The sequence below is a fragment of the Dendrobates tinctorius genome, unplaced genomic scaffold (genome assembly GCF_039654945.1).
Source record: "Dendrobates tinctorius isolate UK_male_01 unplaced genomic scaffold, ASM3965494v1 ptg000044l, whole genome shotgun sequence".
In the NCBI taxonomy this organism is placed as follows: domain Eukaryota; kingdom Metazoa; phylum Chordata; class Amphibia; order Anura; family Dendrobatidae; genus Dendrobates; species Dendrobates tinctorius.
The window spans coordinates 1,717,635-1,738,308 of record NW_027361712.1 but is presented as its reverse complement, the minus strand read 5'-3'; positions in this window follow the sequence as shown (position 1 = coordinate 1,738,308).

Here is a 20,674-nt window from a genome sequence, read left to right as displayed (position 1 = left end):
CTGTGACATAGCGCTCTGATATTCAGTGGGCCTCACACAATCCATAAGTGTCCAGTGTCCACAAGTGAGTGCAGAAATTCAAAATCTCTGTGATCCTGTAGTCACTTTTTTCACACCTGTGCCATCGAGCCTGTGACATAGCACTCTGATATTCAGTGGGCCTCGCACAATCCAAAAGTGTCCAGTGTCCACTAGTGTGTGCAGAAATTCAAAATCTCTGTGATCCTGTAGTCACTTTTTTCACACCTGTGCCATCGAGCCTGTGACATAGCGCTCTGATATTCAGTGGGCCTCACACAATCCAAAAGTGTCCAGTGTCCACTAGTGTGTGCAGAAATTTAAAATCTCTGTGATCCTGTAGTCACTTTTTTCACACCTGTGCCATCGAGCCTGTGACATAGCGCTCTGATATTCAGTGGGCCTCACACAATCCATAAGTGTCCAGTGTCCACAAGTGTGTGCAGAAATTCAAAATCTCTGTGATCCTGTAGTCACTTTTTTCACACCTGTGCCATCGAGCCTGTGACATAGCGCTGTGATATTCAGTGGGCCTCACACAATCCATAAGTGTCCAGTGTCCACAAGTGTGTGCAGAACTTCAAAATCTCCCCTGTCCTATAGACACCTTGTACCTTGTTTTACATTACTTTATAGTTTGTTGGATTTTGTCTACATTTCTACAAAAAATGAGGAAGGCTGGTGGAAGAGGCCGTGGAATTGGGTGGGGGTTGGCAGCTGGTAATGATGGTATTGGTGGTGGATCTGATGGTAGTGGCAAGAGCAAAATAGGACAAAATGCAGGAGGTGTTGAGCCTGCGTCATCATCTGGCTCCATAAGGCTTCGAAGGCTTAGTTTTCTAGGAGTTGGCAAACCGCTTTTAAAGCCAGAGCATCAGGAAAAAGTTTTGTCTTACATTGCTGACTCAGCCTCCAGCTCTATCGCCTCCTCTTCTGAAGTTGTAAAATGTAAAAGCACTGAGTCATCATTGGAGGCTCATGTTCATGAACCACACCTTTCCTTGTGTCCTTCACCCCAACCAAGATTGAAGGATGACGCAGGCCATAATACTGATTACTCCATGGAGCTGTTTTCACATACCATGCCTGGATTATCAAGTGAAATGGTGAATTACCCAGGCCAAGATGAATCTGACATGGAGTGCACTGATGCACAGCCGCTGATAGATGATTCTGCTGGTACATTCACTCAGAGCTCTACATTGTCCTCGCAGTGTACAGAGTCAGATTCTGACCCTGATGAGACTCAGGTGCCCCTTCCCGCACACTATACCACCATACACGGTGACACAGAGGAAGGTGCACATGACATTGAAGAGGAGGTGAAGGATGACCCAGTTGTTGACCCAGATTGGCATCCATTGGGGGAAGAGGGTGCTGCTTCCAATAGCTCAGATGAGGAGTATCCACAGCAGACATCGACATCGCAACAGCTGTTATCTGGCAGGCCCGGAGCACTCCAAAGACAGGTTCCAAAAATCAAAAGAGTTGCTGGACATCTTGTCCAGAGGGTCAAAAGATCACAGCGTGCTAGGCCGCAAAATGTCTGCCAAAGTAGGAAGAGTGCAGTGTGGCACATTTTTTTGAACAAAATCCTCATGATCAGGCCAAGGTTATCTGTAAGAAGTGCGCAAAGACCTTTAGCCGAGGGAAAAATCTGAAAAATTTGAATACCAGTTGCATGCTTAGACATTTAACCAGCATGCACTTGCAAGCGTGGACACAACACCAAACCTCAAGTGCCACATGTGCAACTGATCACAAAGAAGGTAGTCAGCAACGCTACATTGTTTCCCCCACTGTAAGCCCACTGGTTAGCACAGCAGCAAATGTTGAGGTGTCGTTGCAAGGCCACAGCAGTCAGGGAATCCCACTGTTATATCAACGAAATACTGAATCTAGGCCATCAGAAAGAACACCAACTCCATCACCATCATCAACCCTCTCTCAGTCCACCCTGTCCACCGCTACTTCCACCATATGCAGCTCTCAAGTCCAGCTCACCCTCCCAGACACTATGAGTAGATCAAGAAAGTACTCAGTCTCTCATCTGCGTACACTGGGTTTGAACGCCCACACTATCGGTTGGTGGAAAGCAAAGCTTTCCGCGAACTCATGGCCTATGCAGTACCACGCTATGACCTACCCAGTCACCACTTCTTCTCTCGCAAAGCCATCCCAGCCCTCCACCATCATGTAAAAGACCGCATTGTCCATGCACTCAAGCAGTCAGTGAGTGGAAAGGTGCATCTCACAACTGATGCATGGTCCAGTCGGCATGGCCAGGGCCGTTACGTGTCCATCACTGCGCACTGGGTTAATGTGGTGGATGCAGGGTCCACAGGGGACAGCGGTGGTGGGACAGTGCTGCCTAGCCCACGGTATAGGAAACAGTTAGCTGTAGGCGTTCGACCCTCCTCCTCCTCCTCCAGAAGCGAAAGCTCGTCCACAGAGCGCAGTCGTACGAGCACTCCATCTGCAGCTGCCACTGTTGCACACGAGGTGTCCCCCTATCGAGCAGCTAGTGGAAAGCGTCAGCAGGCTGTGTTGCAGATGATGTGTCTGGGCGACAGACACACCGCCGAGGTGCTGGCCGAGTACTTGAAGCAACAAACTGAGTCATGGCTGGGCAGTGTACATCTTGAGGCAGGCAAGGTAGTTAGTGATAACGGCCGTAATTTTGTGGCAGTCATAGCCCTTTCAAAACTCAGCCACATACCTTGCTTGGCTCACACCTTGAACCTGGTGGTGCAGTGCTTCCTCAAAAATTATCCAGAGTTAACAGCCCTGCTCCAGAAGGTGCAAAGACTGTGCGCGCACATCCGCCGGTCGCCTGTACACTCCGTTCGTATGCAGAAGCTGCAGCGATTGCTCCACCTTCCCAACCACCGCCTCATTATCGACATTGCAACAAGGTGGAACTCCACCCTGCACATGGTGGAGCGGCTGTGCGAGCAGAGGCAGGCCATAATGCATTTGTGGGAGGATACATGGCCAGGCACTTTGAGAGCAGACATGGAGTTGACAGGTGTGCAGTGGTCGAAGCTGAAAGACCTCTGTAAAGTCCTTCAGTGTTTTGAGGAATGCACACGGCTGGTAAGCGCAGACGACGCCATCCTAAGCATGAGCATCCCACTTATGCGTCTGCTCATGCAAACTTTGACGCACTTTAAGGAGCAGGCGTCTGCAGCCAATGTTGATGAGGAGGAAGAGGAGGAGGGAATCCTTGATGACATTCAGCCATTGTCTGCTCAGGGACCTGTCCTGGACGAGGTGGAGGAAGAAGAGGAGGAGGAGGATGATGACGGGGATGATTATTTAGGGGAGGAGGATGCATCTCGTGGGGCAAGTGAAAATGTTGGCGTGGCAAGGTCTGGTACAGGGTTTGTGCGTGACTGGAGGGATGTGGATTTGCCAGAAAGTGCTCCTCCAACCAGCACTCGCAGTTCATCATTGACACCGGGAACATTGGCCCACATGTCAGATTATGCCTTGCAGATCCTAAAAAGGGACCCCCGCATTGCCAAATTGATGTACGATGACGACTACTGGTTGGCCAGCATCCTGGATCCACGCTATAAAGGCAAATTACAAAACATCATGCCACAGGAGAACCTTGACCTAATATTGGCTAATAAACTAGCAACTCTGGTAAATCGGTTGCTTGAGGCATTCCCAGCACACAGCAGCGGTGATGGTTCTCACACGAGCCGTACGGGCTGGGGGCAGCTTGGCAGAGGTGTTCATGGTGCACACAGCAGAAGTGGCGTTGGAGACAGGGGTTTCATGACAATGTTGTGGACTGATTTTTCAAGTACCGCTCACACAACTGGTAATACTGCATCGATGGAAAGTGACAGGAGACAGCAGTTGTCAACTATGGTTACAAACTACTTTTTCTCCCATATCGATGTTCTCCCACACAGGTCATTCCCCTTTGACTATTGGGCCGCTAAACTGGACACCTGGCCTGAATTGGCACAATATGCCTTACAGCAGCTCGCTTGCCCAGCTGCAAGTGTCCTATCGGAAAGAGTCTTCAGTGCAGCTGGATCAATCCTGACAGAAAAAAGGACCCGTCTGTCAACCCAAAATGTGGATGATCTAACTAACCTTCATTAAAATGAACCATGCATGGGTTTCCAAGGATTTTGTCCCACCTTCCCCTGATGACACATAGGGTGACAGAAAAATGGCTTGCTTTGGTCCACCTCTTCCTGGGACTTGACCTATTTCGCCTTTTGCATCAGCTGAATGTCCAACATCAACATATGCCACTTTCTAAAACTCCCTAACTGTGCTGCCTCCCCCCCCATGGCCGGGGTCACCACCTAGCGCACGACACCGTGCGAGTGCCGTTGCCCTGGACAGGTGGGTAGGCCGACTCTTAGGCGCGGGCACTGGCACAGGGTCCCTCATAGTGCAATCAAGTGTCTCTGACGGTGGTGGTGCACACCCGCCGTCAGACACACCGCCGTACTATGAGGGGCCCAGTGCCAGTACCGACGCCCACGAGTGGGCCCCCCTTGCTTGGGCAGGGCCCCAGCATTTGCAATCTTTACCTCTCCCTGCTCCTCCGCTGTGTAGTCTGGGCCGTCAAATCCATACTGTGCCTAATACCGTCTGAGCCTGCCTCCTGATGTATAGACATATATTTTGAATGTGTACGCTATCCATACATGTTATCCGGGGATACGGTACCCTTTCTCACCTTTTTGCAATCACGTGCAATCCATACTGGGCCTAACACCGTCTGAGCCTGCCTCCTGATGTATAGACATATATTTTGAATGTGTACGCTATCCATACATGTTATCCGGGGATACGGTACCCTTTCTCACCTTTGTGCAATCACGTGCAATCCATACTGGGCCTAACACCGTCTGAGCCTGCCTCCTGATGTATAGACATATATTTTGAATGTGTACGCTATCCATACATGTTATCCGGGGATACGGTACCCTTTCTCACCTTTGTGCAATCACGTGCAAGCCATACTGGGCCTAACACCATCTGAGCCTGCCTCCTGTTGTATTGACATATATTTTGAATGTGTACGCTATCCATACATGTTATCCGGGGATACGGTACCCTTTCTCACCTTTGTGCAATCACGTGTAATCCATACTGGGCGTGAGAACGGCTGGCGAGCTGTGAAGCAAGCTACAGCACCTGTGGTTTGCACACGTAAGTTTTTTCTTTTTTCAGGAATGACGGTTAGGCCTAATTCCGGAACTGCGGTTGACCTGCACTTACTGGGAAATCATCGTTCGCGGGTAATAATTGTAATCAGTGATCCCCATCACTAACGTTGTTCAGCGGGTTATCTGCACCTGTAAGCGACAAACGCTGGCCTTTTCAGTGTAGCACACATGCAGCCACGGACATGTAAGGGCATGACACACCAGTTATTGGCCAATCTCATGTGCCAGAGCCTCACGTGTCCCTCTAGTAAGCCGGACTCGGACCGCGGGGCATGACGGAGTCTCGTTCGTTAACGGAATTAAGCTTGCAATGTGTGCATCTTTTCTGTAGCTGGCATGGTTGAGGTTTCCCAGGTGGAGTCGAATTTAACTGTAGGCTCCACTCCTGGTGGTGCCCTTCTGGACATTCCTTTAAGGTTCAGCTTTGCAACCATACTGCCCACGTAAAACAAACACTTTGCCTTCATGAACGCTGTTTGGAGGGTCATGACTCGTGGGAATAACGCCGCCCAATCAGTTAACCTGCTAGAGAGATCCTTCATTGCTCCCAAGCATGACATCACACTCCCTAGGAGGAAGGTAATGCCACTGTGGCGACCGTACTCCTGGGGGCGACACAAGTGCACTGATGCCCAGCCACTGCTCGATGAATCTGCTGGTACATTGACCCAGACCACTACATTCCCCTCGCACGCTACACGGCCTGAATCTGACCCTGATGAAACTCAGGTTACCCTTCCCATATACAGTTCCATCTTACACGGTGACAAAGAGGAAGCTGCAGGTGAAAGTGCAGGTTCGGCCCACCCGCCATCAGACACACCACCGTACTATCAGGGGCCCTGTGCCAGTGCCGTCGCCAACGAGTGGGCCCCCCCTGCTTGCTCAGGATCACAGCACTTGCAATGTTGAAATACTGTGCAGTGACATGGAAGATGGGGACGACGAGGAGTCCAGACTAGTACAGGGATTCCCTAGCGAGGAGACTTATTTGATTGTTTTCAATGTTGGGACAGCAATTTTTGGGGAGCACTATACTCTGGAGAATGATAGATGGGGCCCACCATACACTGGAACATTCCAAAGGTGGACATCAGACACTGGAGCAGCATTTACAGGGCCCATTATACACTAGAGCATTAGAAATTGGGCCCATTATGTTTGGAGCATTATTTGGGCCCATAAGACAGTGACGCTTCATCCATGGGGACCAACATATACTGTAGCATTATGGAGCTCATCATATACTGTTTCAAACATTATATGGGACCAATGATTCTGTATGGAGAAATAGATGGGCCTCGTCATGATATGTAAAAAGTGAAGTATTTTTCATTGTACTATACCGCTATTTCTCTGCCGTATCGGAGCATGATGAGTTGTGGTATGTGTTAAAGGGGCGCTCTTTCGCCCAGGGCACATGAAAACCTGGAGCCAGCCCTACCCCCCCACAACTTTAGCCAAATAACCCCCATTTTTCAGTGCGTAACTTGTATTATGAAGTTAATTAAGGTTGACAAGCTTAAGTAAGAAGAATTGATGCTTTTGGCATTCAAATGGGCACTGTAGGTGTGTTTCCTGTCCTCCTCTCACTGCCGACTTTTATTCCCCATTGACTTACATTGGGTTTCGTGTTTCGGGACGACCCCCGACTTTTCCCTATAATCGGCCGATCTTGTTCGACCCGACTTTTGGAAAAGTCGGGTTTCACGAAACGAAACTCGACCCTAAAAAACCAAAAGTCGCTCAACTCTAGTGACAGCAGCCAAACCTAGAAACCCTGATTTAAATCTGGTATCGCTGTAATCGCAGCGGCACAAAGAATAAAGTCGCCTAATCACTTATACTGCACGAGGAACCGTCTGCTTTTGATTTTTTCATTCTGCCTTCCAAAGATCGCAGTAAGGTTAGACGCACATTTATCCTGTGCTCAGCGCTGAACACTTACTTCAGGGTTTCTGTGTAATTCTCTGAAATGCGTGATTCAGATGGAACCTCTGGCAAAAGATTCCCTATAATGAGGCAGATGGAGGCACTGTGGACGCCATAGGATTTGTGATCCGGTGGTGTCCATCTTTTTAGGCGTGCATAAAAGCGTGGTCGACCACAATTTTGTGCACTTATTAAAAAAAGGACAAAGCCAGGCCGGGAAGACTGAATCTGCAATAGGCAAGCAGCATGGTGTGCCGCCAGGGACTCAGATCCTACAGTGCCAATGTAAGGTAGGGTGACCGACAGGGGGTGGTCCGTTACTGGCAGCAGACAGACTTGAGACAGAGACAGGATCGTGTCCAGCAGGTCTTCTTTATTGATCGTATTTTCCACGACCCACAGCTCCACACAGTAGATGCGCAATACACTCCACAGCTCCACACGACAGCTGCTCGACAGGCTCCGCAGCTTCACACAGCAGCTGCTCGACTAACCCCGCAGCTTCACACAGCAGCTGCTCGACTAACTCCACAGCTTCACACAGCAGCTGCTCAACTAACTCCGCAGCTTCACACAGAATCTGCTCGACTCTGCACACAGGCCCGGGTACCTTCCCTCTCTTCCTTTAGCTACTTAACGTCCCGCGCGGCTCTTCCACTGTGGCTGCCCTAGGCCTACTACCACAGCATTTTACCAGTCCGAGTACATTCTTGTTATGGTACCCCAGTCTGTCTCTGTCTGTGGCCCCTCCTGTCCGAGCCACCCCCCGTGACCAATTTCAGCTGTCAGTCCCTTCTGGAGCTTCTTCTCTGTCCTTTCCCTTCAGCAGACCTTTCTGTCTCCTGTGCTTCCCTCACTGACTGAACTTTCCAGAACCTTCTCTCCGCCTTTTATCTCTCTCACGTTCTGGTAACCCCGCGCCCCATGACTTGACAGTTTCTTCGGCCAATGGCAGTTGTTCAGTCCCATCCTCACACTCTCCACTGCCCTCTAATGGTCAAACTCCACTACTACACCCTTCCTCTTTATCTCCAGCCATTTCCCATCTTTCACCACAGCAGTCCACCCACACTACTCCACACCTCTGCCTTCCCACTGCAAACAGGTTAGTCCATCAGTCCACCTTCCCAACTCTCCCCCTTTATCCATTGTCATCCTCGACAATCTTGTCTCCCCATTTTCCGTTCTGAAACTTCCCCACCTTCTGTTGTCAGACCAGTTGCTGAGCCAGGCCCGCGATACGCGGGGGCTGAACCAAACCGGGAGCAATCGCGCTCCGAGTAGCTTACAGCTCACTCGCCAGCGCGTACGCCATCGTGACAATTCCTTCAGGTTGGGTTAGGTCCATCTGGACTACTCTACGGATGCATACCTCCCACTTTTCTCCCTTTCTGTCACCTTCTTCCATTCGGACCGCCATGACCGAGGCCCTAACCTACCAGGTCATTGTCAGCGTCCTCCTGTCTTTCGTGGGGGTGTATGTCTGGTACTCAGGGTCTGACATAGGGAATTTTGTCTGCTCTTCTCCCCTCCGTCTCTTCTGTCCTGTCAATTTCAGTCATGGTCGGTGTTTTCTTCCTTAATCGCAGTACCCGGGACCTGTTGGACATTTTCATTTTTCAAGTAACATTTCGAAACAATGACGCATATTATGCACAGCGTCAATATACACCACTTTGGATGGGTATAACATTAACCCTGTTTCTGACAACATTCTACATTAATTAACATCCTACACCTAAACTATTCATCAACTCCGTTACCTAGTTACTAAAGACTTACTCTTGGTATAAAACTATTCACTCTTTCTTTCGCACTATATCTATGTCTCTATTTATCAGCACCATTATGCAATATTACAACCATTGTCAAAAACATTTTGTTTCTTTATATATATATATATATATATATATATATATGCACCCCCTTCCTTTGCGGACAGCACCTCCACACATCCCCGCTGCATCAAGAGTAGGGTATTTTACCCCAAGGGGACGCGGAACAATCCCCAGGCTGCGCAACAGAGCACAGCAGTCCCGGTAGTCCAAATTTTAAGGATACTCTGGACCATCTCCTGACAGGCATTGTTTCGCCAACAGCAAGGGAACTCCACAGCCGTGAAGTCCTCGGGATGTCTTGACTGTCCTGGGCCCCGTGTTTTCTTATTGCCCAGGACCTAGGGGTACATCTCTGTTATGAATGAGTCACTGGAGGAGGAAAAAACAAAAATACAAGCTAGGTCCAGAAAACCCGAGAGGTTGGTAGCTAGCGGATTGCAGACCCCTTATCCTATTCACAACAACTAACAGTAGCCGTGGGGTGTTCCTACGGTGGTCCTAGACACCTCGTTCACAGCCGGAGAACTAAATAAACCTAAAGAAAGAAAGGGGAAATCTAAACTGCCCCAGAGCAGACCCCAAAGCAATAGACAGCCCCCAACATGTATTGACGGTGAAAACAGATGAAACCACAAAGACAGACAGAAAGACAGGCTGAGCAAATGATGGGGTCCTCACTAACTAGATAAGACAGGAAAGAAAAGCAACTGTCTGCAATCACACAAAAACCCTGCCAAAAATAATGTCCAACACATCTGATAGAAAAGGCCCTGAAGTCACTAGACTTCAAAATCACTATATCAGCACTCAGGTATATTCTGAAAACAAAGCAAAGAGATCAACTGATCAGAGACAAAAAATGGAGTTCAGCCAGTCCCAACCAGGGTCGGCTGAACACAAACACTAAGTAAACCAGACAAAATCTCATGGAACAATAGCAGAGCAAAAACTTAGCTTTAGTAGACAGGACTAAACTGGAGGCCAGAGCTCAGAGCAGAGAGGATCACCAGCAACCCAGCAGGGCGTCGGCAGCCTTATATCCACTCAGAGATTCCGAATGTCCAATCACACTCCATCTGTTCAGATGACAGGTTTTTCCCATCCAAATCAATTTCACTACCTCCTTTCACCAGCAGAGTGAGTTCATCGGACATCAAAGGTGAAGGAGAAAATGAGCTCATAACACATCTCCCTCCTGAGAGATGCATTAGAAGGAGAAAAAGGGGCCAAGGATAGTTCCGCTGCACGCGTCCTGCGCCATATCTTTGCTTGGGAACCAGGCCCTGGCTGAAAAGAGCTCTGCCACCGCAGTGTCTTTGTAGAGCGGACAAGTCTCAGGGGCAGGGAAGGCCTCAGCCACCCCTGCGCATGGGTTGGCACCTCCTCCGCAGAGCCCGGTGAATAGGCTGCAACCCGGGCCTGGAGCAGAGTAGAGGCGGCCACAGGCATTGGGGAAGCAGGCCGCAACTAGAGTCTCAGACGGGACAAGGGCGGCTGCGGGCACCGGCAAGTCGGCCGCAGCCAGGGCCGAGGATGATGCAGTGGTGGCCACGGAGTAGGCCGCAGCAGGGACTAAGGCAGCCGCAGGCACTGGCAAGCAGGCCGCAGCCGAGGATGGAGCAACGGTGGCCACGGATGCCGGTGAGTAGGCGGCGGAGGCTGGCGGCTCCACTGCCATGGCAATCTGGAGCGGGGCTGGAGTGACGGCAGGCCCCGGTGGATAGGCCGCCGCCGGAAGATGGAGTGCGGCAGGGGTGGCCGCAAGTCTGTTCCACACCAGCGACGTTGGAATGGGGCGCTGCCGGATGAGGCGGCTCAGGGTCGCTGGTGGGGGCGTTTGTAAGCCCTGCATAAGTCGCAAAGTCATCAAGAGCTGGGGATGCTGGAGAGCGGGAGGCCGAGCAAGGAGGCCGAGGGCCGGTGTCGAGGCCCTGGGGCCTGTCTCATGCATAGGGTGTGGGAGCAGGAACTGTATGTGGCGCCACCGACTGGGCTGGGGTAACGCTCACCTTCCCTGGTGCCGCAGCTCCCCTCAGGCCGCTCCACCGCTCTTCCAGGGGAAGGTCCGGGGAGTAGCTGGTCTGCACTGCTCCTCTGCAGCTCCCAGTCCCGTCATCTGAGGTCTGCTGCAGTTCTTCATCCCGCCGTCCGGCAGCACCCGCCTCCAGGCCCAACAACTCCGCCCGGATGGTCGGCAACAGCTCCTCTAGTGGCTGGTCCTGGTAGTCCAATGTGGCTGCAAACTCCTGCACTTCTTTTTGGCACCAAATCGCCACAGCCATTTATAACAAGGCCTTTTCCGCTCCGGATCCGCTTGATGACAGCCAGCAATCCACAGTCCAATTTTTTTTGAAATCCGCAAAGAAAAACAACATGAGTCCTTTGGTTCTTCTGACACAGGCTTGTCGCAGAAGATGAAGTATTTGCGGCAATGATCCTGCCGACTATGCCAAATGTAAGATAGGGTGACCGACAGGGGGTGGTCCGTTACTGGCCGCAGACAGACTTGAGACAGGATCGTGTCCAGCAGGTCTTTATTGATAGTATTTTCCACGACCCACAGCTCCACACAGTAGATGTGCAATACACTCCACAGCTCCACACGACAGCTGCTCGACAGGCTCCGCAGCTTCACACAGCAGTTGCTCGACTCACCCCTCAGCTTCACACAGCAGCTGCTCAACTAACTTCGCAGCTTCACACAGCAGCTGCTCGACTAACTGCGTAGCTTCACACAGAATCTGCTCGAGTCTGCACACAGGCCTGGATACCTTCCCCCTCTTCCTTTAGCTACTTAACGTCCCTCGTGGCTCTTCCACTGTGGCTGCCCTAGGCCTACCACCACAGCGTTTTACCAGTCCGAGTCCATTCTTGCAATGGTACCCCAGTCTGTCTCTGTCTGTGGCCCCTCCTGTCCGGGCCACCCCCCGTGACCTATTTCAGCTGTCAGTCCCTTCTGGAGCTTCTTCTCTGTCCTTTCCCTTCAGCAGACCTTTCTGTCTCTTGTGCTCCCCTCGCTGACTGAACTTTCCAGAACCTTCTCTCCGCCTTTTATCTCCCTCACGTTCTGGTAACCCCGCCCCCCATGGCTTGACAGTTTCTTTGGCCAATGGCAGTTGTTCAGTCCCATCCTCACACTCTCCACTGCCCTCTAATGGTCAAACTCCACTTCCTCTTTATCTCAAGCTGTTTCCCATCTTTCACCACAGCAGTCCACCCACACTACTCCACACCTCTGCCTTCCCACTGCAAACAGGTTCATCCGTCAGTCCACATTCCCTATACCAGACGTGTCCCCCTGCTTAAGCCAGTACATCTCCGGGTCTGATGAAGCCAAAGTAGAACTGTTTGGTAGAAACAAAACTCGTCGTGTTTGGAGGAAACAGAATGCTGAGATGCATCCAAAGAATACCATATCTACTGTGAAGCATGGGGGTGGCAACATCATGTTTTAGGCCTGTTTCTCTGCAAAGGGACCAGGACGACTGATCCGTGTACATGAAAGTATGAATGGGGCCATGTATTGTGAGATTTTGAGTGCAAACCTCCTTCCATCAGCAAGGGCATTGAAGATGAAACGTGGATGGGTCTTTCAGCATGATAATGATCCAAAGCACCCCCACCAGGGCAATGAAGGAGTGGCTTCGTAAAAATGATCATATGAAGGTCCTGGAGTGGCCTAGTCAGTCTCCAGATCTCAACCCCATAGAAAACCTTTGGAGAGATTTGAAAGTCTGTGTTGCCCAGCGACTGGCCCAAAACATCGCTGCTCTAGAGGAGATCTGCATGGAGGAATGGGCCAACATACCACCAACAGTGTGTGCCAACCTTGCGAAGACTTACAGAAAACATTTGACCTCTGTCATTGTCAACAAAGGATATATAACAAAACATTGAGATAAAGTTTTGACCAAATACTTATTTTCCACCATAATTTGAAAAATAAATCTTGACAAAAAAGACAAGGTGATTTTCTGAATTTGTTTTCTCATTTTGACTCTCATAGTTGTGTTCTACCTATGATGTCAATTACAGGCCTCTCTCATCTTTTTAAGTGAGAGAACTTGCACAATTGGTGGCTGACTAAATACTTTTTCCCCCCACTGTAAATATTATAAATAATATTCCTGCAACCAAGTGCCTGGGCATAAGTATACCGCATGGACAGTCAGAAAAAACACTGAAAAGGGGGACGGAAAACCAACCATAAAGTCCATATACACAATATAGTGAACCATAATAAATTATATTTTATTACATCAGGTGACAACAAAAGAACACAAAACAATGTTAATGGAAATTATTAAAAAGACTAATAAAAGCAGGGCCTCACACCCAGATGTAGAAAAGACAGTAGTTAAGAGGGAGCAAATGGAAATCTAGTGTTAGTGCCTGGTAATTCTATGTGCTTGAAACTACATGGCTGACAGTGGCACTAAATCTGTCACATATGTGAGGTATATATAAAGTTATCTTAGGTAGTCGATGTAACTGTACAGTGTTAATGCAAAATAGCTGAAGTAAGTATATCTACCAAACTGAGATGCTAGTGCATACAGGCATAGTACTAATAATAATAATAATCTTTATTTTTATATAGCGCTAACATATTCCACAGCGCTTTACAGTTTTCACACATTACCATCACTGTCCCCAATGGGGCTCACAATCTAAATTCCCTATCAGTATGTCTTTGGAATGTGGGAGGAAACCGGAGTACCCGGAGGAAACCCACGCAAACACGGGGAGAACATACAAACTCCTTGCAGATGTTGTCCTTGGTGGGATTTGAACCCACCCACCCACCCACTGAGCCACCGTGCCGCCCTACTAGTTAGCGCCTCAAATTGCAGCATCCATAAAAAAAATACCCCATCATGTTATTAAATAAATATTGTAGAAAGTGGACTTACAATTGAAAGTAAAGCTCTCTTTTCTGGATGACATCCACCCCAACGCACGTTTTGGCAATCCACCTTCATCAGGGGGTCACTAGCACTTTACAGTTACCTCTATTACCTTAGATAACTTTATATATAGCTCACATGTTTGACAGATTTAGTGACACTATCAGCCATGGAGCCATGTCACTATAATGAAGTACAATATGTCACGAAAAAAAACACAGTCTCAGAATTACCAGGATCCGTTGAAGTGTTTCAGAGTTATTACCTCATAAAGTGACAGTGGCCAGAATTGAAAAAATTTGCCTGGTCAGAAAAGTGAAAACAGGCTTCGGAGTAAAGGGGTTAAATAGTTCTAAGTTTTTAGTTTGTCAGCATAAAGTGACTGTGAAAACCAAGCCCAACTGTTCAATTGCAGCCTTGGTGTGGCTGAGCAGTTTAAGGCATCCTCCCATTGGTTTTTCATCTATCTTCAGTCTCCTCTGGCTCCTGCAAAGCTATTAGGCCGGAAGGTACACTGAATTGCTTGGCTATTCTAAAGGTGCACCAATTGCCTGTGCTTGGTTTGAACAGTCATTTTGTATTGAGAGACGTCCTCCAGTGAACTTTGTTTTGGTCACACCACTTGCATCCTTTTCCTTGTGGGTGTCTAGCAGCATGAGGACGCCACTTTTTGAAAAGAAGCAGAAAAACTCATCACATGAAATGCTTGCGTACATGTTTCTATCCATCAGTCTTATTAACAGTGGGCTGGTGACAGATGAGTTTTCCAGTTATTTTGTTTGAATTGGGATAGATTTGGAAACTGCTCAATAAAATTTGGGGAATTATTAATTAAATGGATAGGAATATGCAGATAATTGTGTGGCCCTGAACCTTTACAGTCCCAACATGTGGCTGCTGACTGTCAGGAAGGGAACGCAGCAGGCAAATGGACTGTAATTTGAAAGTAATTAAAAAAATGTAAAAACATTTTCTGTGTAATTATTTTCATGTAAAACATTTGAAAACAAAGGTATAGCATGTTAAAATATAGTAGTAGTTAAAAAATTGTAGACCAAGTTACCCAGATATTATACACTCAATAAAATCAAGGTTGATGTGATCACTATGAATCTGAACAGAATATCTTATCCCAAGTCAAGAGCCCATTTTCCTTTATACGCTTCCTACTGACAATGTTTGCATCTTCATTCAATAGCCTGCTAAAGAATTGTCTTTATTGTTAATTTATACCAAATATGGTACATTTCATCTGTTCACAGCTGGACCAATAATCTTCTCGATATGCCAAAATGGCTAAATCTAATATTATGAGACTCCGCAAGCCAAAACTTCTCTTTCTATATATTTTTTTTTATTTTAGAGGAATATAAATATTTGAGAATGTTACAAAATTCTCCATTGTATTATTTTCCTAACTTATTATCCGGTATCTCGAGTCCAATCACAGTTCTTCTATTGCTCCTTTGTTGCTTTATTTTCTGCAGAAAGATCCTGATTGTTTAATCCCATCTACCTAGCTCAGTTGCTGCCCAGTTTTTGCACAATGATATTAGTTTTTGGCTTCCTCTATTAACAGTTGCTTATTAAATATTATTATCTGTCAGGTCTTTGTTGAGCGTTCATAATAATGGATTCGATTCTGGACAGCTATGTGGAAGCGAACCAAAACGCTAATGAAGATCCATGAGCTCAGAATACAAATATAAAGCACAATTGTCAGAATTTCCCACTGTTAATACAATTGTTATGATGGATCCTGACATACAGGCGCTTGGGGTACCTAACGGAGAATTTCTCTGTCTTACACCTATGAAGCACTTAGTACATTGTGCATGGAACAAAAGAACGCAATCTCATTATTCTTTAATTTCTCCTATACTTTTATAGAAAAATATGATGATCATTTGGGATTTTGATTCTAGCAAATGTGTACCCAATGCATTCTGTAGATCTCGGTTGTTAAGTGACTTGGATAAGTCACAAACGTGTTATTCCTTTTCAAAGGCAGCAGCGTAGCATTCAGGTGTCTGGCGTCTATTGAAGTTACAAATTTGTTAATTTAGGTTTATCGTCACCGAATGCTGCCTATTAAAACACCAGTCAAGTTGACTTTTAAGGCACCAAAGCGAAACCTTGTCATAGAATTGCATGAATAATTGAATTAAAGCGCAATTAGATTCTACAGTTGTTGTGAGGACGGCTTGAAAGGAAACGTTATAAAATTAAGTAGCAGTTGACGGTTCAACAAAAGTTCACTAAGCAGATGCCGGAATGGAAAGACCAAGAATAATGTTAGATGTTTGACTATTTTTTCAATATATATATAATATAACATACAGTGATACCTCTTTGAGATGGCCACACTTAAAGCAAACCTGTCAGCAGGATTGTGCACAGTAACCTACAGACAGTGTCAAGTTGGCGTCGTTATACTGATTAAAATGATACCTTGGTTGATGAAATCTGTCTTGTGGTTGTTTAATCTGTATTTGAAGATTTCAGTTGATGAGATTCTCGTGCATATGCATCCTTATTGGCTTCTGACAGGTCACGGATCCTTCAATGACCTACCTCCTAATTTACATACTGAATATACTGATTTGAGGTTACAAATAAAAAAACTTAATCAATATGATGCCTGCGATGTAACATGATGCAGGCCTAATAGGACTATATGCATTTAAGCTTTATTCCTATACTTTTGTGGGGTTAAATAAAAATTATCTTAATCAAACAGCGAAGGCGCAGCAGCTTTTATAGGAACGCGAACGTCGTTTTGATTAAGATAATTTTTTTGTAACCCCACACGTGCGGGTCACAGGGAAAGTCCTGATGACGTAAGTGATCCGCACGCGTTATAGCTGGGCACCATCAGTGATTCTCTGGATCGCGTCACTTTAAAGACATGCGCATGTTCATGAGACTCGAGGACTCGGCATAAAGGAAAGATACGCCCACATTTTACGCCCCCACATGCAGAGAAGACGTCCCCTCAAGTGCCGTAGACCAAAGAGGTATCAGTCTGCACTGCATGTGAGTTATTGAAAGAATAAAATATCGGAGTGTACCATTGTGAATGTACAAATGATGGGATGAATCAATGATTTGTGAAACATAGACAATTTATTACTATGCAGTATCACAATAAACTCCACATGATAAGGTACAGAAGTACATCATACCCACACCACAAAAGGTGCAAGATAAAGGGGATGCATTATATGCACAAGTATCAAAAGCAATTAATTACATATGTAACTAATACATCACATACATAAAGGGCAGTAAGCTCGTGAACAAATGTAAGGGGGTGGCATTTCTATGGACAGTAGAGACAAACTGCCACTTAAAGAGAGAACCCCCTTGGCTAGAGTAAATGGACATTCCGATCTCCCCTGCAATAAGACTGTTTTTAGTTTGTTCTGCCTTCTAGGAGAGGGGAGGGGCTGTGTTTCCAGGGAGTGTTCTGAGCTTGGAGTCTGAAGGAAGCTGGCGTGCTGGATTCTGTGAGGAGAAAAAGGTGCAGCTTAGAACTGACTAAACCTGTGGGATTGTGTACCCTTCCAGGGATAACAAAGGTGGTTTTTCCTGTGTTACTGCAAGGAGCCACGAAGATATACAAGGAAGGAACAGGCTCAGGATCTTCACACAAGGACAAGACCACATTGCATAGAGCTTCCAGGGAGGTCATAGCATCATCTTACAGAGAACTGCAGGGAGCCCCCAGAAAGGAACTGCAACACCAACTTCACCATGAGTGTTAACCCCGTGTGTGTACATGTTTAGGGCTTAGGATAGGCTGCAATAGAGAGAGCACGGTAGCCGTGCGGCCAAAGTAGCAGCGGTCAGGCTAGAGTTAGAGTAGCAGCATACTGTATTTTATTACATTGTTTTGCTTTTTTGAGAAATACACTGATCTGTAATAGTTGGTGCACCATGCCATTTGTATGGCCCAGCTAGAGAATATCACTTTTGTAAATTGTTTTATGTCATTGCATACCCCTGTTTACACTTTCCTAACACTGCATTCCTTGCCTGTAAATAAATGAACCCTTTGTTGCTTGCACCTCATCTTGTGTACCGTAGTCTCCCTGCATTGTGGTGGTCCCCCGGCCTATCCTAAGCCCTAAACGTGCGCACATGGGGTTAACACTCACGGTGAAGTTGGTGTTGCAGTTCCTTTCTGGGAGCCCCCTGTATTTCTCTGTAAGATGATGTGATGTCCTCCCTGGAAGCTCTGTGCAATGTGGTCTTGTCCTTGAATGAAGATCCTGAGCCTGTTCCTTCCGTGTATATCTTTGTGGCTTCTCGCAGTAACACAGGAAAAACTACCTTTGTTATCCCCGGAAGGATATACAATCCCACAGGTTCAGTCAGTTCTAAGCTGCATGCTTTTCGTCTCACAGAATCCAGCATGCCAGCTTCCTTCAGACTCCAAGCTCAGAACACTCACTGGAAACACAGCCCCTCCCCTCTCCTAGCAGGCAGAACAAACCAAAAACAGTCTTATTGCAGGGGAGATCAGAATGTCCAATTGCTCTAGCCAAGGGGGTTCTCTCTTAAAGTGGCAGTTTGCCTCTACTGTCCATAGAAATGCCACCCCTTTACAACAACATGGTCAGGAAAAGCTTACAATACGTGGGGGCCAAGTGGACCCAAATGTGAATGATGATTAAATTGCAAAAAGGGGGAAAACCTGTGGAGGGGGAAAGGAAAAGGTGTATAAAACATTACTGCGGTATATATAAAAGAAAACCATTATTCATACATAGAAACATGATGTGCCATAAATCATGTCTTATATGTGTTGTCCAGGATCACAGTAGCTTGAAAAGATGGAGGAGGGGAACAGTTCAATGCCTGAGAATAACTTCCCATGTGGACACTTTCCATCAAACTCAGTATTGCTGATCATCACAAGAGATAAACACCTACAAGAAAAAAGGGGGAGAACGCGCAAATTCAGATTAATACTGAAGACATAGAAGGCTTATAAGAAGGAGGTAAAGCTAAACTCTTCGTTTAGGTCAGCTGGGATTATTGTACCTAGAACAGAGATCCAATGGCACTCTCTTTGTTTGAGGGTGCAATTGATATCACCACCCCTTATGCCAGCGTATCCTGTCAATTCCCCAGATCCGCAAATTTCCGCAAAGTTGCAATTGCGGTGTGCTCGAAAGTGCCTTGGAATGGTTTTTAAAATGCTCACATCCTCCACATCATGGGCGGCCTGAATGTCTTTTGCAAACATGTAATTCAAGAAATGTAAGTCCGACGTATATCAACCTGCAAGTGTACATAGCATAATGCACTACATGCATGGTGCTGCAGGTGATATACTCTCTGATTTTGAATTCCCTGAGGCCATCCAATGATGTGAAGGATGTGGCCTGAATCAAATTCTTGCATGCCATGCACTCCGCATAAGGAAAAAAGCCATTTTTTTTTCCTGCTTTGAAGGGATCTGGGGACTTGGTAACATAGTGGCTGTTGACCAAAATGTCTTTTAAATTGTTACTCATACGTGCTGTCATAAGGGGCGATTGTGGAAGGTATTTGTATAGAGTTGGATCTGTTTTCAAAACCGATATAGAATTGTTCTCATCATATTCCATTGGTGGTTACAAGGGGGCATCCTCTACGCCTGGAGGAAAGAAGGCTTAATCATAATCACAGGCATGGATTCTTTACTCTAGGAGCAGTGAGACTACGGAACTCTCTGCCGTTTGATGTAATGAGTGATTCACTACTAAAATTTAAGAAGGGCCTGTATGCCTTTCTTGAAAAGTATATTACAGGTTATATACACTAGTTTCCTTGATATTGCGTTGATCCAGGGAGCTAGTCTGATTGCCGTACGTGGAGTTGGAAAGGGAATTTTTTCCCCAATTTACTGTTTGCCACGTGGGTTTTTTTTTGCCTTCCTCTGGATCAACATGTTAGGGCAGGATAGGATATGGGTTGAACTAGATGGACTTAAAGTCTTCCTTCAACCTTAATATTACTATGTTGCTATGTTATAAGTGGAGTTATAGCTTGTAGGTCATTTCTTGGAGAATTTGTAAGGGGGTGAAGAAGAGCCTAAAAGGGGTTACCTCTCCTGCTCTGTGTCCAGAACCACCTAGCCAGGCAGCAGGATTGCCGAGGGAAGACTTTCTGGCCCGGACTAACTGAACCATGTGACTTTGGGGGGCAGTGACCAAAGGGAAGGGGCGGTGGACAGGAAGCTGTGCAGGGTGAGGGCGCGAAAGCAGAGTGCGCCAGATGAAGAGCAGAGCACGCCAGACAGAGAGCAGAGCATGCCAGACAGAGAGCAGAGCGCGCCAGACAGAGAGCAGGCCGCTGCACTGAGCTCCAAGAGAGAAAGAACCCCTCATTAAGGGACTTAGACTGAAGGATGAGGTGTTGAGAATGCCGTATGTGAGTACGTGGACTCGGTATCCTCTGTGACTAGAGGAAACTTCCCCCCTGACAGTGCAGAGACAGTGACACGAGCGTGCAGTCCCAGGGACTGCAGTGACAAGCTGGAGCCCCTGAGTGTGGTAAAGAGACTTCACAGTGTGCAGAGCATCGTTCCTGCGGAGAGACAGATGGGGTATCATACAGAGACTCAGAGCAGGGGAGACTCAGGTTTGCATCATCTCCCTGCTTCTTGCTTTAACCCCTGGAGGCCCCAACTACATACAAAGTAGAGACTTTAGAGACTACAAGTGCCACTGTTGTCGGTGCCAACGTGGGGGAAGTAGACTCTTCAAACAAGCTTTCCCTGGAC